Source organism: Miscanthus floridulus, chromosome 13 (genome assembly GCF_019320115.1).
Source record: "Miscanthus floridulus cultivar M001 chromosome 13, ASM1932011v1, whole genome shotgun sequence".
Taxonomy (NCBI): domain Eukaryota; kingdom Viridiplantae; phylum Streptophyta; class Magnoliopsida; order Poales; family Poaceae; genus Miscanthus; species Miscanthus floridulus.
Window position 1 is genome coordinate 22,495,858 of NC_089592.1, and position 15,104 is coordinate 22,510,961.

At 43.4% G+C, this 15,104-nt stretch overlaps 1 pseudogene; it reads right to left on the reverse strand.

Moving 5' to 3' along the window:
• Positions 1–12,974: 12,974 nt before the first annotated feature.
• On the reverse strand, positions 12,975–14,414 carry LOC136502043 (noroxomaritidine synthase 2-like; annotated as a pseudogene).
• Between the last annotated feature and the right edge of the window lie 690 nt (positions 14,415–15,104).

Below are 15,104 nucleotides of genomic sequence, written 5' to 3' on the forward strand. Positions count from 1 at the left end.
TGTAGAACTCGTCGACGGGGTTTAGGATATGGTCATTAAGAAATCCTGCTATGGTCTCTTGAATTGCTTTCAGTTGGTCACGGCGTATGACTTTTTCCTTCAACCATAGAGTCTTCAATAAAAGTTAAAGGAAAAGTATTAATATATATATGTGTTGGTCACGTGATTACTTACATAGATGAGCAATAAAAGAAATTGTGAATGTATGAATATAACGTACTTTGAGGTTCTCTTCAGGAGTTCTTTTTGAGTATGCCATGATAAACTCGCAAACATAGTATCCGCAGTAGTTGTTCCCCTGTTCTTGCCTCAGAACCCACTTTTACGAGAAAAAAGATCCAGTGAATTGAAAGCATGCATGGTGTTAATTGAATTATATATATATAAATGTAGCTAGTACTTACTTTGTGTGTGATTACATCCAGTGGCGCTTTGCAATGTTTCATGTGGTGTTCCTCAATGAAAATTTTCCAAACACTGCACCCAATAAAATAAAAAATTAATTTGGCCTTTAATAATTGTTGCAGTTAAGAGATCAGGGTATATAAAGTTGCTAGAGAGACCAAATTACCATTGGATAATATCTATCATGTCTTGGTACTCTGTTTGCTCTTTTCTTAACGAGTCTAAGATGCTCAACCGACTATTGGCCATATCGATGACCATCAATATCCAGTGATTGCTGCATATGTTTTTATACACAAATATGATCGATATTAACTAGAGTCAACATATTTATATGTGGGAGATATCTTAGCTAGTAAGCAAATAATTGAACAAATGTCCATATGATCGACATTAATTATTTAACACTCACTTGAAGTTGTAGGGGAAGAGTATGTCCTTGTTTTGTTGGTTCACTAAGAACCTCATGAGATTTTTCTCGAGTTTAGCTTTCCATTGAGGCGGGGGATTAGGGTGTTTGAATACGACATTTGGATCAACGAAACCAACATCAGTATCCTTTCTCTTTCTGAGTTCTGTCATCTCATATCTGCATATATAAAAATATACTGTGAGGATATATAATTTATATACATACATGTAGCTTTATATATACACACTTTAATAGTAGAAAATAATCACACTTACAAATAATAGCAGCTAATGAGACTTTTGTCGAGAGAGCCCAGGTGGCATAGTTGGTGTAATTCTGAAAACTCGACATATATAACGTCATCGCCACGGAAGTAATGTTGGTTTCTAACTCTGACAGAAATAAAGGTCTCTCCCCGTTCACACGCCGCCATGTACCACTTGTTTAGCAGGTATATTTGCGTACTCAAATCACCTAAGGCCTCAGGGTTGTATAGACTCTTTCCATGTTCAAATTTCTTCCAAGGATCCACTTTCGGAGCAGATGGTCCTTCAGCGAGCACTTGGGTAAGGTCCAAACCGGTATCCTTGTAAAACCAAGTCAGGTCCTCAAAATCGACGGCCAGTACGTCTAAGTTTGAACCATATTCATTACGAATGACAAGAGGGGGGATTGATTGTTGCGATTGTTGTACGAGTTGTGCAACACCTTTCTCTGCTCTAGTCTTTTTCTGCTTCGCCTCAAATGACTTGGTGCCGATTTTGGCAGGGTCTTTTGAGATTCCCGCTTTTTTTGGTCCACTTTCTTTCTTAGAAGATCTGGAGGTAGGTAGAAGTACGGTTTCTCCGGGTTCTCCCTCGCTTCTCATTGCTTTCTTACTTTTTTAAAGAAACTGCTCACATCTTTTTGTACTGCAGCATTTAATTCCTTTTCACTTTTCTCATAAGCTAGTTTTTGGGGAATAACTGGATTAGAGGAGGCTTTCTTCTTTGTCGGCTGGTGGGCCAATGGCTTCATTTGCGGGGCAGACCTCTTAGGAGCTGGCTGCTTCTTGGTCATGAAGGGAGGCGGGGCAGCCGTTGGAGACCTCCTTGGAGGCGTTGGAGACCTCCTTGGAGGTGGCGGCGGTGGCGGCGTTGCATAACCATTGCCCGGAGCACTATGATGATCTGGAGATTGAATAATTGGACTTAGGATGGCGGAGGCCCCACTGTGTGAGTACAAAAAAGAATAATTAGGTATAAGAAATTGTTATTATTAATCTTGCATGTCAATAGAAAATTAGTGAAAAAATTGTTTCATTCATTTTTGTCCGCACCTATTGTTTAGCAGTTGAGGAAGCGGTGGTGGACTAGAGACCCCAGGAATAATGATGTAGCACTTGCGCCATAGTATGAATGTCTTCTCTGCTTCTTCTAGAGTCTTCTCCCCATCACCTCCTGGAATGTCAAGTGTCAGATCACTAAAACCTTTGTTAACTCTATCCACTGAGACGCTAACATATCCAGGTGGTATTATTGCCCCATGGATTCTTGGTGTCTTGGTAGGATCTGGAGGAGAAAAAACACCAAGAGCCACCATGATTGTGGCATTCCCTTTTAGAATATGTAGCTCACATGATGTAAACGGTGCAGTGATGTCATCCACGGGAAAACGTAGCATTGCGTCATCTTGATTTGGCAACTCCGTGGAAGCGCAGCTGCTTTTCAACTGATCAGGGGGCTAATATTAATGTTGATTCCTGGATCTGATGCCTACCTTTGGACACTCATTGCTATTTGCACTTGCTTTATCATTTCGTCCTGCATTCTAGCTTGCATGTATTTTTCGCGCTCCTGTGCTTGAAGCAACACCTCCCGTGACTCACGAACATATTCCTCCAACCTGCTGATCCGCGCTGCTTCCTCATCCTTCCTTCTCTACCGGCTTCTATAGGTATCTCTGTTGTTAGGGAAACCATGCTCCCAAGAAATGTTCCGTCCTAATCCTCTCGTTCGGCCACTATGTTCAGCAATCCTGATGACATACGTCAGTTCGTCCTTCTTTTTATTGGGCCTGAATGCACCAATAGCTTTAGCTCGTAGAGCATAAGAAAATCTTTGTGTTGTTCTTTCGAGTTTTGGGCCATGAACCAGCTTCCCGGTCTCTAGGTCCAGTCTTCCCCCATGAGCGAAAAACCAATTCTTCGCGCGTTTGGGCCAATTGAGTGATTCTGGTGTGATACCCTTGGCAAGAATGTCCGCTTCCATTTTTCCCACTTGGGAATGGTAGTCGCGTAGCCACCTGATCCCATGCCATGGTGGTATACCTTCTGTCGGGCATTCTCTTGGTTCCTTCTCACCCGTTCCTCACCCTCTTCCGATGTCTTGTATTGTACAAAATCATTCCAGTAGGGCCTCAACTTCACGAGCGGGCCACTAGTATTGAAATTGGGCGTTAGGTTCTTCTTGACGTATTTCGTGTATAGGGATTTCTTCCAAGTCTAGAATTGTGTGGCCATCTTCTTCATAGCCCACTTTCGAACTAGCTCCTTCAATTCATCATCATTGATATCATCATAATCATCCGCTTGCAACGTGAAATGTTGAAGGATATCATCCCAAATTAAATTCTTATCAAGATTAGAGACAAAACTAACATGAGGCTTGTTGATCTTTTGCTTCCATTCACGGGCACTGATCGGAAGTCTGTCCCTTACAAGGCACCCACAGTTAGGGATGAAAATGGTACGGATATTTTCCGACCATATTCGAAACCGAATCCGTTTAGAGGGGTTGAGATCTGTCCGTATCCGAGTCCGGATATCCAACATCCGATACCATATCCGTATCCGAATACTCAAATCGCATATTTATGATGTCGATATCCAATTGTATCATATCCGACATAGTTGACACTATCCGTATTCGAATCTGAATCCGGACAGAAATATGAAAACAAATGTAATATCGGTGATATCCGTCCGTATCCGATCCGTTTTCATCTCTACCCATAGTGTTGCACGAATTTCCTTGCATGTGGACCAAGTGGTTCGCCTGTCTCGATATTGAATTCCGATATTATGTAGCGCCCCTCCAATGGCTTTTTCAGGCCTCGAATATTTTTGCTTTTCGCCATTGTGGTCATCGATCCAGAGGGCTACGTTTAAAAAAATAAATAAATATCATGTGTACACATAATAGATGATAGGTATTCAAATATATATATAATATTCAAATATATATATAAATATATATACCTCGCCAGTATTTTCTTGCACAATATTTTCTTGGTTATGTTCAAGAGACAGGTATTGACTCCCGTCATCTGCATCCTGCTGGTCATCATCGGCAAATTGAGTGCCGGTGTTGATAATATCCATCATTTCTTCATCCATGTTGTCTCTCAGGGCAGCCATCTAGCTTTTACACCACTATGTCTATAAAATGGACTCCTGCAGGATGTGCCACCTCGAGGATAGTAAAATTTGTAGATGACATTTGTAGGTCTGAAGTTATCAAATATCCATCAAATTTTAGCTCAAAAACATGTTTAAATAAATAACCATCCGTACTAGTTGACCTTGCTTACGTGATCATCTCGACGAGCATTTCTCCACCGGACGGCATCGTACTTGGCCATGGAAGAGCTCCGATTCTACGAGGAAGGGAACACGGTCTTCCACGACTGTTCCCGCTCTCCCTCGTAGAATCAAAGCTCCTCCTTGACGTCCGTTACCGCTCGGTAGAAAACATGCTAGCCGAGATGAACACGGTCCGCAAGTTCAACTAGTATGGATTTTCTACAATTTTCTAACTATTTTCTAAGTTTTTCATTTCATGGAAAAATTAATTCTAAAAAATAAAAGGCATGATTTCTAAGTATTTCATTTCATGGATAAATTAATTCTAAGTGGCCTGCTCGACATCGGCGAGCTCGCGGGCGTTTCATGGAAAAATTAATTCTAAGTGACCTGCTCAACAAAATTGACAAAAAAACACACGCTCTCATGACCTCACACATCTTCTAAGATCACATAAGCTTCCGTACTAGTTGACCTTGCTTACGTGATCATCTCGGCGGGCATTTCTCCACCGGACGGCACCGTACTTGGCAATGGAAGAGCTTCGATTCTACGAGGAAGGGAACATGGTCTTCCACGACCGTTGTCGCTCTCCCTCATAGAATCAAAGCTCCTCCTTGACATCCCTTACCGCTCGACAGAGAACATGTTAGCCGAGATGAACACGGTCTGCAAGTTCAACTAGTATGGATTTTCTATAATTTTCTAACTAGTCCACGCCAAGGAGGCGGAGGTATGCCCGCCCGAGTATGAGAACTACGTGCCCTGCTACTATAATGTCACGGACGCCGTCGAACGTCTCGGATCTGGGGCCCAGCGTCATCATAAGCTACCGCGCAAAAAGGAGGAAGCGACGAGACACCGGGCTACACCCGTGCTCCACTGAGCTCGATGGCTCAGCACAAAATCGCATTACAAGATTGCCGGCACGAGGGCTCGGCACACGCATCCATCCGATTACAAAAGGTTGGAGCAATTAATCCATCATAAATGGATTATATATGGTGGTGGCGGTGGCTCACATCCAAGGTGTCAAACACGAGGTCCAGCTCCTGCAGCCGCCGGAGTAGCTCCAGCAACTCGATCGGACTTCGACTGCAGAGGTGATGGATATTTCGACTCCGACAATAAGAAATCCAAAGAAACTGTTGCAACAGGTTTGGAGGTTAGTGAGATATTGGAGCCAACTAATTAAAGCTGGAGAAATTGCTCCTGACAGATGCTAAATAAACCTCATGCATGCACAACATCGCTGATTAAGGCACTGCACGTTAAATAAATTGAGCATAGCACATAAAGGTGGTTCGTTAACCATCAGACAAAACATGATATTCTCAGTATGCTACAATAGGCACATCCAATGAGTAAAAGTTACACATTCAAGTCATAGGAGCTTTGCTTTGGGGAGGACAAGGAGGAGACAGGATGGGCTCACCGGGTCTTAGGACGAGGCGAGGCGACCACATGGCGGTGCTAGAGATTGGGCCGTCGGCGCGGTCTGGTTAGAGGGGCAACGATGGTGGCGTTGGCGCAGTCTGGTCGGAGGGGCGATGATGGCGGCGTCGACGCGGTCTGGTCGGAGGGGCGATGATGGTGGTGGCGGCGCTACAGAACAAGTGATGTTAGGCTAGGGTGGTCGCCTAGGGGCAGCAGCGCTGCTAGATCGGATCGATCTGGTGGAGAAGATGAGGCGACGGAGAAGAAGGCTTGGTGGCTACTGGATCCGGTTGGAGAAGAAGGCGACGGAGACAGAAAGGAAGAGAACTAAGGGAGAAGGGCGTGGTTTATAAATGGGGACCTGTAGTCCCGGGTGATGGTTAGAACCAAGACTAAAGGTTCTTTAGTCCCGGGTGATGGTTAGAACCGGGACTAAAGGTCTGACCTTTAGTCCCGGGTGTAGCCACGGCCCGGGAATAAAGGGGATTTTGGCGGGCCGCGAAAACGTAGCCCATCTTTAGTAGTCTCGGGTGATGGTTAGAACTGGGACTAAAGGTTCTTTAGTCCCTGGTGATGGTTAGAACCAGGACTAAAGGTCTGACCTTTAGTCCCGGGTGGTTGGTCCATTCGAGAGTAAAGGTGGGCTGCAGTTTGGCTTCCCGCCAGTTTCTAGAAGTTTTTCCTTTTTTATATATTTCTTTTATATAAATATGCAGAGAGTTGTTAATTGCCTAGTAAATAAAATATTAGCAAAAAATTACAAAAAGAATTCTGGGACCTGGTTTGCATTATTGTACATAAGAAAAATCTGTAACCTAAACTCTTTTGTTTTATCGTATAAATATTTAACATAGTGTAAATAATAATCATAATTTTCACCATGCAAAAATGTACTACTCAATTAAAATCATTAAAACTATTGCTTTTCGACAGGAAATTAGTTTTCAAATCTTATTGATGTTGATCATTTGTTTTTTCATCACACATTCTCCACATGAAATCCACCATCAAGCAAAAAATTCATTTAAATCGTAGAAAATATGAATACACGACAGAAATATGAATACACTATATATATCAAGCGGGCACAGTAGTGAACTTCTTCTTAACGTATATCCCTTGGTTATGATCGTGCCGTAACCATGGAGTGTCGTCATCATTTAGCTGGATGCTTGGGTCTTTGTTCACTGTGAAGGGTGGAATTCGGTCATCCTTTTCATAATCTTCTGATATGTCTGACTTGTCTTTAATTCTGACGATGTTTCTTTTCCCTGAAAGAACTATGTGGCGCTTTGGCTCATTGATTGGGTCGTTGTTGTTTTTCTCTCTCTTCGGTTTTGTAGACATGTCCTTAACATAGAACACCTGATTCACATCCTTGGCAAGGATGAACGGTTCGTCTTTGTACCCAATATTGTTGAGGTCCATGGTTGTCATTCCATACTGGTTGTCGACTGCTACCCCACCTCCAATCGCCTTTACCCATTGGCACTTGAACAAAGGTACCTTAAAAGTAGGTGCATAGTTTAGTTCCCATATCTCCTCTATGTGGCCATAATATGTTTGCTTATTTCCATTAGGGTCGGTGGCATCTATGCGGACACCACTGTTTTGGTTGGTGCTCCTTTTATCTTGGGCTACTATGTAAAATGTATTCCCATTTATCTCGTACCCTTTGTATGTGAGGATATGCCACGATGGCTGCCTATCCAACAAATACAGTTGCTCATCAATACTCTCATCACCCTGACATTCTTTTCGCAACTAGTCGCTGAAAGTTTCCATGTGCTAACGCGTAATCCAAGCTTCAGACTTCCCTAGAAACTCGGATCGGAGCAACTCTTTATGTGTCTCGATATACGGATCCACCAAGGAGGAGTTTTGCAAAACTGTGTAGTGTGCTTTATTAAAATAATTGTCCTGTGTACCAATATATGTTTTCTTCCCTAGTGTCCCCTTTCCACTTAGTCTCCCCTCGTGTCACGATTTAGGAACACCAATCGGGTCAAGGTCAGGAATAAAGTCAACACAAAACTCAATGACCTCCTTTGTTCCATAGCCCTTGGCGATGCTTCCTTCTAGCCGAGCATGGTTGTGAACATATTTCTTTAGGACTCCCATGAACCTCTCAAAGGGGAACATGTTGTGCAGGAACACAGGACCGAGAGTGCTAATCTCCTTGACCAGGTGAACTAGGAGGTGTGTCATGAAATTAAAGAAGGAAGGAGGGAACACCAACTCAAAGCTGACAAGACATTGAACCACATCATTCTATAGTTTAGCTAGATCCATTGGATCGATTGCCTTCTGAGAAATTGCATTGAGGAATGCACATAGCTTCACGATGGCTAGATGTACATTTGGAGGTAGAATTCCTCTTAATGCAACTAGAAGCAATTACGTCATGAGCACGTGACAGTCATGGGACTTTAAGTTTAGAAATTTCTTCTCTGGCACATTTATTATACCCTTTATATTCGAGGAGAATCCAGATGGTACCTTGATGCTTGCTAGGCATTCAAGCATGCTTTCCTTCTCTTCTTTGCTAAGAGTGTAGCTAGCAGGACTTAAGTAATGGCGTCCATCATCTGTCTTCTCTGGATGTAGGTTGTCTCATTCTTTCAAACACCTTAGGTCCTGTCGTGCTTCAAGTGTGTCCTTAGGCTTCCCATACACACCCTTGAAGCCTAGTAGGTTCACACAAAGATTCTTCGCCAGGTGCATCACGTCGATCGCACTACGGACCTCTAGGACTTGCCAATAGGGTAGCTCCCAAAATATGGACTTCTTCCACATGGGTGCGTGACCGTCGGCGTCATTTGGAATAGGTTCGCTGCCATGTGCCTTTCCAAATACTACTTTTACATCCTTGACCATATTGAGTACATCCTCACCAGTTCGGTTGCCCGGCTTGGTCTGGTGGTCTGCCTTACCTTTAAAATGCTTGCCTTTCTTTCTTAGGGGTGATTCGTAGGAAGAAATCGACGATGGCCAAGGTACATGACCTTTCGACATTGTTTCAAGAATATACCTTTAATGTCATCGAAACAGTGCGTGCATGCATTATATCCCTTGTTTGATTGTCCTGAAAGATTACTTAGAGCAGGCCAATCATTGATTGTTACGAAAAACAATGCTCGCAGGTCAAAGTGCTCCTGTTTGTGCTCATCCCACACACGTACACTTGGTCTGTTCCACAAAACTAGAAGTTTTTTCAACTAGTGGCCTCAGGTACACATCAATGTCGTTGCCAGGTTGCCTTGGCCCTTGGATGAGGACTGGCATCATAATAAACTTACGCTTCATGCATAACCAGGGAGGACGGTTGTAGATACATAGAGTAACAGGCCAAGTGCTATGACTACTGCTCTGCTCTCCGAAAGGATTCATACCATCCGTACTTAAAGCAAACCTTAAGTTTCTTGCGTCATTTGCAAACTCTGGGAATTCTCTATCGATTGCTCTCCACTGGGACCCATCAGCAGGGTGTCTCAACATATTGTCTACCTTACGGTCTTCTTTGTGCCATCGCAACAACTTTGCATGGTCTTTGTTTCTGAACAGACGTTTCAAGCGTGGTATTATAGGAGCATATCACATAATCTTGGCAGGGATTTTCTTCGTAGGACGTTCACCCTCAACATCACCAGGGTCATCTCGCCTGATCTTATACCGTAATGCATGACATACCGGGCATGGATCTAACTTCTCGTACTCCTCGCCACGGTAGAGGATGCAGTCATTAGGACATGCATGTATCTTCTGGATTTCTAATCCCAAAGGGCAGACTACCTATTTTGCTTCGTACGTAGTGACGGGCAATTCGTTATCCTTTGGAAGCATCGTCTTTTGGATTTTCAGTAACTCCCCAAATCCCTTGTCAGATACACCATTCTTTGCCTTCCATTGCAGCAATTCCAGTATGGTACCCAACTTTTTCTGCCCCGCATCACAAGTTGGGTATAGCAATTTCTTGTGATCCTCTAGCATGCGCTCGAACTTGATCTTCTTCTTTTCACTTTCGCATTCTCTTTGTGCGTCACGAATGGCCTGACCAAGATCATCGGCGGGCTCATCTTCTGCCACTACCTCTTCTTCAGCTTCTCCCATTGCAGTATCATTGAAGGCATCATATTCAGCAATAATGTCATCATCGTCCCATTGTTCTTCTTCACCTTCTTCCATTACAACCCTGGTTTCTCCGTGCTTCGTCCAACAAATATAGTTTGGCATGAAACCCGACTTCAACAAGTGTGAATGAAGACTCCTTGAGCTAGCATATTCCTTCAAATTCTTACATATGACACATGGGCAGCACATGAAACCATCACGTTTGTTTGCCTCGGCCACACGTAAGAAATAATGCACGCCCTCAATGAACTCTTGGGAGCAGCGATCAGCATTGTACATCCAATGCCGGCTCATCTGCATTACATGATATACATACTATATTAAAACCTAGAACATAATTAGTTAATTATACGACATGCATGCCACCACACAAGGTATTAATTTATGAAAGTCTCGCTATAATGTAGACAATCCCAACTACCACTAAAAAATTAAAGCTAAAATGCACATCAGCAGCATAAGGATTTCACGACCAATTCCAACTAAAACAGATAGATCATACGTTTGTTCAACATCTATGGGCTTCTTCCGTAGGATCACTGCCTCATCAGCCACCGTAGCCACCAGTGCAAGAGAGTTTTGCACGTGTTCCACATACTCTTCCTCCCAGTACCAGCCTGAACATCCAGTGCCATCCCACTGAAATTAAAACAAAAATTTAGAACTTTAATCACAATCATCATGAAAATAAGTATTAATTAACCATAATCATCAAATGCGGCAAAATAACTCATATTACGATCCGGACACTTGTAGAAGATACGGCCCTTGTTGGGACACTCCTTCCTCACCCGGTACTCCATCACAATCTTCTCCTCACACTTGCCGCATGCAATAAGAGGGAGGTCCGACCTCAGTCGCTTTGGAACCTGATGAGAAGCCAAGGACCCGGAAGCAGTTGCCATCTACTCTCTATACTCATTTTTAATATAATATAAATTTCTCATTTTATAAACAAATAAAATAAAAAAAAACTCTAAAATTCTCTATATCTCTAAATCATGAAGTGTGCTATGCATGCTAGAAATGAAAGCTGAATACTAGTTTTGAATAACTACTTTAACCTTCCTTCATCCAAATATGCAAACTTTAAAGTGATTTTGAGCTTAAATGGCTTACAAATAAAAAAATCCACCATAAAAAACCACATATATCTAGTCCATAAAATGAGATATGCTACTGATGAAACATGAGAGTATAAAGTTGGTAACCTTTAGAACCGAAGAATCGATGGAGGAATCGAAGAAATCTTGTGATTACCGGCGATGAGGAAGAAGAGAGGCCGGCGATGAAGCAAGAACACTGAGCTCGAAGTGGCTCGGGCTCGGGGAGAAAGAAGGGCTATATAGGAGGGAACCTTTAGTCCCGGTTGAAGACAGAAACCGGGACTAAAGGTCCCTTTCTAGTCCCGGACAGAGCCTCCAGCTGGGAGTAGACTTTTACGACCGGTTGGAGGGACCAACCGGGAGTAAAAGTTAACTTTTAGTCCCGGTTGGTAGATCCAACCGGGACTAAAGGTCCCCTGCAGCAAAAGCCTGCCGCAGTAGCCATTGGGCAGGGATCTTTAGTCCCGGTTGGAACTACAAACCGGGACTAAAGGTCTCTCTAGTCCCGGACACGAAAAATACTGAGACTAAAGCCAAATTTCGAGCTGGATCAAAGGTCGTTTCTCTACTATTGTTGCATACACTTAGTCCATCCATTCCCTAAATGGGCATGTGGTGAGAAGCTCGCAAGCAGCACACCCGAGATCAACAACTCATCTACGTGAATGATGGTTCAATAGTTTGTTTTTGGGATGGCTGGCAGCATCGATAGATGTTGGTGCGATGACATAGGACTAGCCAACAGCTACTTGAGGTATACAGACGACTCCAAAAGGCATGAGAATATTGTGATTTAATCCGGTGATGCATTGTCAAGTAATCCTCAAGAAAAGGTATAAAATGATCCAAAATTTAAATAGCACTTTTCATGAGGGTCAAGTAACCGATTCTATTGAGGAATGGAGCTAATGAAGAGAAAATTGAAGGATAACTTTGTTTGGCTTTAGTAGAATTTGGTCATCCACGGGTACGAGCAGAAAAAAGAAAGTCAACAAATTAGTCGATGATAGATATATGAGATCAAGTGGGGCTATATTATTACAATCAAGCAAATAAAAAAATTACACTACCTGCAAAATTTAATTTTCAAGAAAAATAGACCCAAATATTACAATGGAAAGAAGTTACCCGTGCTATTTGTGCGAGCCACCTTGCTAGTTTTTGATAGAGGAATCATTGCTGGAAATTTTCAGTTAAATAAAATAAAAGATGAAAAACATACAACAGCAAGAGCACTTCAACAACAATATTTTATTTTACTGAATCAGCTATCCAGTAGTATGCCGCATACTGGCATAGCATGGTTGCTGCACGCTCTGCAACATGTGTAGCAAAAACATCCATATGCTCATATGCACTAGATATCTCTCTGCATATTGCAGCGCGCAAATCTTTCGGTTTGTCAACTGTAGTGATGATATCATTGTACCTGTTGAGGAGAGTGCGTACAAAGCTTTAATTTCCAGTGTTAAGTTCATTCGACCCTTTTCTTAACCTTCACCATGAGGCCGTTCTTCATCTGCAGGATGGGGGGGGGGGGGGGGGGGGGGGGGGGGGGGGGGGAGGTGGGGAGGAGGGGGTCTCCATTATCCAATAGCACTTTTCGCTTATTTATAATCTGAAATACTCGTCATCTCATTAGTCCTTTGTTTGCATTGTCATTATATCACCAAAATCCACACTATAGGATCTGATGCACTTTCAGTCTCTCCCTTTTTTTATCGATGACAACACAAACAAAGCTTACATATTGAAGCATCCGCAAATTTGTGCACATATGATTTCAACAAGTAAATAGCCTCAATGGCACATATGCACAAATTAAATCTAGATATAACGTGGTGAACTCTTCATATATATAGTTCCGTGAGGTGCAAATGTGTCAATTAAACAAACGTGATGCAATATGGCATGTGATTCATACAAATTAAGAATAAGACAAACACAAAACATCATCACAAGCTATGAACAAAGCAAGCTAACATAGCAACCTTACATAGCACAAGTGTTCCATTAACTAAGCACACCACAAAGTTCTGACATCACATAGTCCACACATTACATAACACAATGTGTCTTACTTGCCCACAATACAGAAGTTCTCATCACACATAGATAGGGGATAGATAGATAGATAACATGATAAAAAAGGATAGGGCGACGAAGCAAAGCGACAATAGCAAATTCTCCACAGTGTTTCATTCTTGGACCCTTTTCTTAACCTTGACCATGAGCCCGTTCTTCATCTGCAGAATAGTCGAGAGCTTTGGCACCTCCATATAAAAGTTCCACAGGTCACCGTGGCCGTGGCATTTGTTTCTTTATAGGTGGCGGTGGCAGCGGCGGCGACGGCTTTGCAAGATGCGATGGGCGCCAGCTCCTTGCGGATGCTGGACAAGACGGAGGGGTTCCTAGAGATGTTGTAGAATAGCCACGACAACCCCGCACCGACCGTGTCCCTCCCGGCGACAAGATAGCCGATGAGGGTTGCCTGGAGCACTTGGTCGTCGTCGCCATAGTTGGGGTCGTTGATGTAGTATGACTGGATGTCTAACGAAGCAGCTTCATCTTCTTCCTCGCCAACCGAATGACGACGGGTCTTCCTTGTCTCCATCATCTTCACGACGAATCCACGTAGTACTGCCTGTGCCGCGGCGATCCTCCTCTCTGGACCAATGTTTAGCAGTCTCATCACCTTCCATACTAACGCCGGCATCACGTGCCGGAACATGGGCACCTCCATGACGGTGTCCATGGCGTCTCTGTGACGTCAACAGGCGGCATGTCTGGGGACAGGAGACCAGGGTCCAGGCCATAGACTGGCTTAGCAGCCAGATCGAAAGCATACCTCGTGTTCAATTGCTGCATGATGTCGAACGCCGTTCCAGCGTTCGCCATGTCTGCAAGGAAGGGGAGCAGGCCTTTCCCGACCTTGTCGTGGCAGAAATTAGTGATGGATGCAAGCATCCTTGGATTGCTTAGGATGCTCTGCATCTTAGCGCGATGGCGGCGGCAGGACTCACCATCAACTGTGAAGAGGCCTCCTTTCATGACGTCGAAGACCTCTGCAAACTCCTCACCCTTCGGGTAGTTTGCATGGTTTGAAGTGAAGATGTGTCGGACATTTTGTGGGTCGCTGGTAAGGAAGTATTGCACTCTCGTTCCCACTGGTCCGTGCACCTTGTAGTTGCACGTAGAGGCAGAAAGGCCAACTGTGATAAATTCGTGCAAGTTGTTGACGTTGGCAAGGATGCCTACTACTGGCCAGATCACTGGGAGAATCGGGCTATTTGATATAGAAGTACGATGGAACAAGGAGAGCAGCTATGGGGATCAGTAGTGCTGGAGACCATAGAGCCATTGTTATGGACACGAATGTGTATATGGTGTAGCGATATATACAAGATGGGTTGCCTGATGGCTCTCTATATATAGAAGCTTTAACCCTTGTGCAGTGTACAAACGCGTGCCCATACGTGCTATCTACCTGCTATCTGCCATTTTTCCACTGACCGTCGGGCCCACGTCGCCTGAATTATATGCCCGCGTTTCCTTCACCTAATCATCTATACAAAGTAGCATTTAGAACATGAAGATGCTATAGCAGATCTTCTATCTCATCTCTTATGCGATAATTTTAAAAGATCTCCTAAAAACAACCACCTTTCTCCTAGATAAAGGAGATGATTACCTCTCCCCAATCCCTAATAAAGAAATATAGGGGAAAAGTTTTAGGTGATCAGCTACAACAATGCTCTGTATATCCTAAATTTATTTTAAGCTACTGTCATAAAATAACTTATAAGAGATATGGTAAAGTTGCTCTAACCCTCGAAGCCATGAACCCTCACATTTCATGCACCTAAAGCCATGCATTTACGGTTGCTTCGGTAACAAAAACAATGAACACCTAAAGCCATGCATTTACGGTAATCACTACCGGAGACGGCTTCTTTGCCGAGTGTCCCAGACTTTGCCGAGTGCTTTTTATCGGGCACTCGGTAAAGAGGTTGTTTGCCGAGTGCCAGAGAGAAAACACTCGGCAAACAAC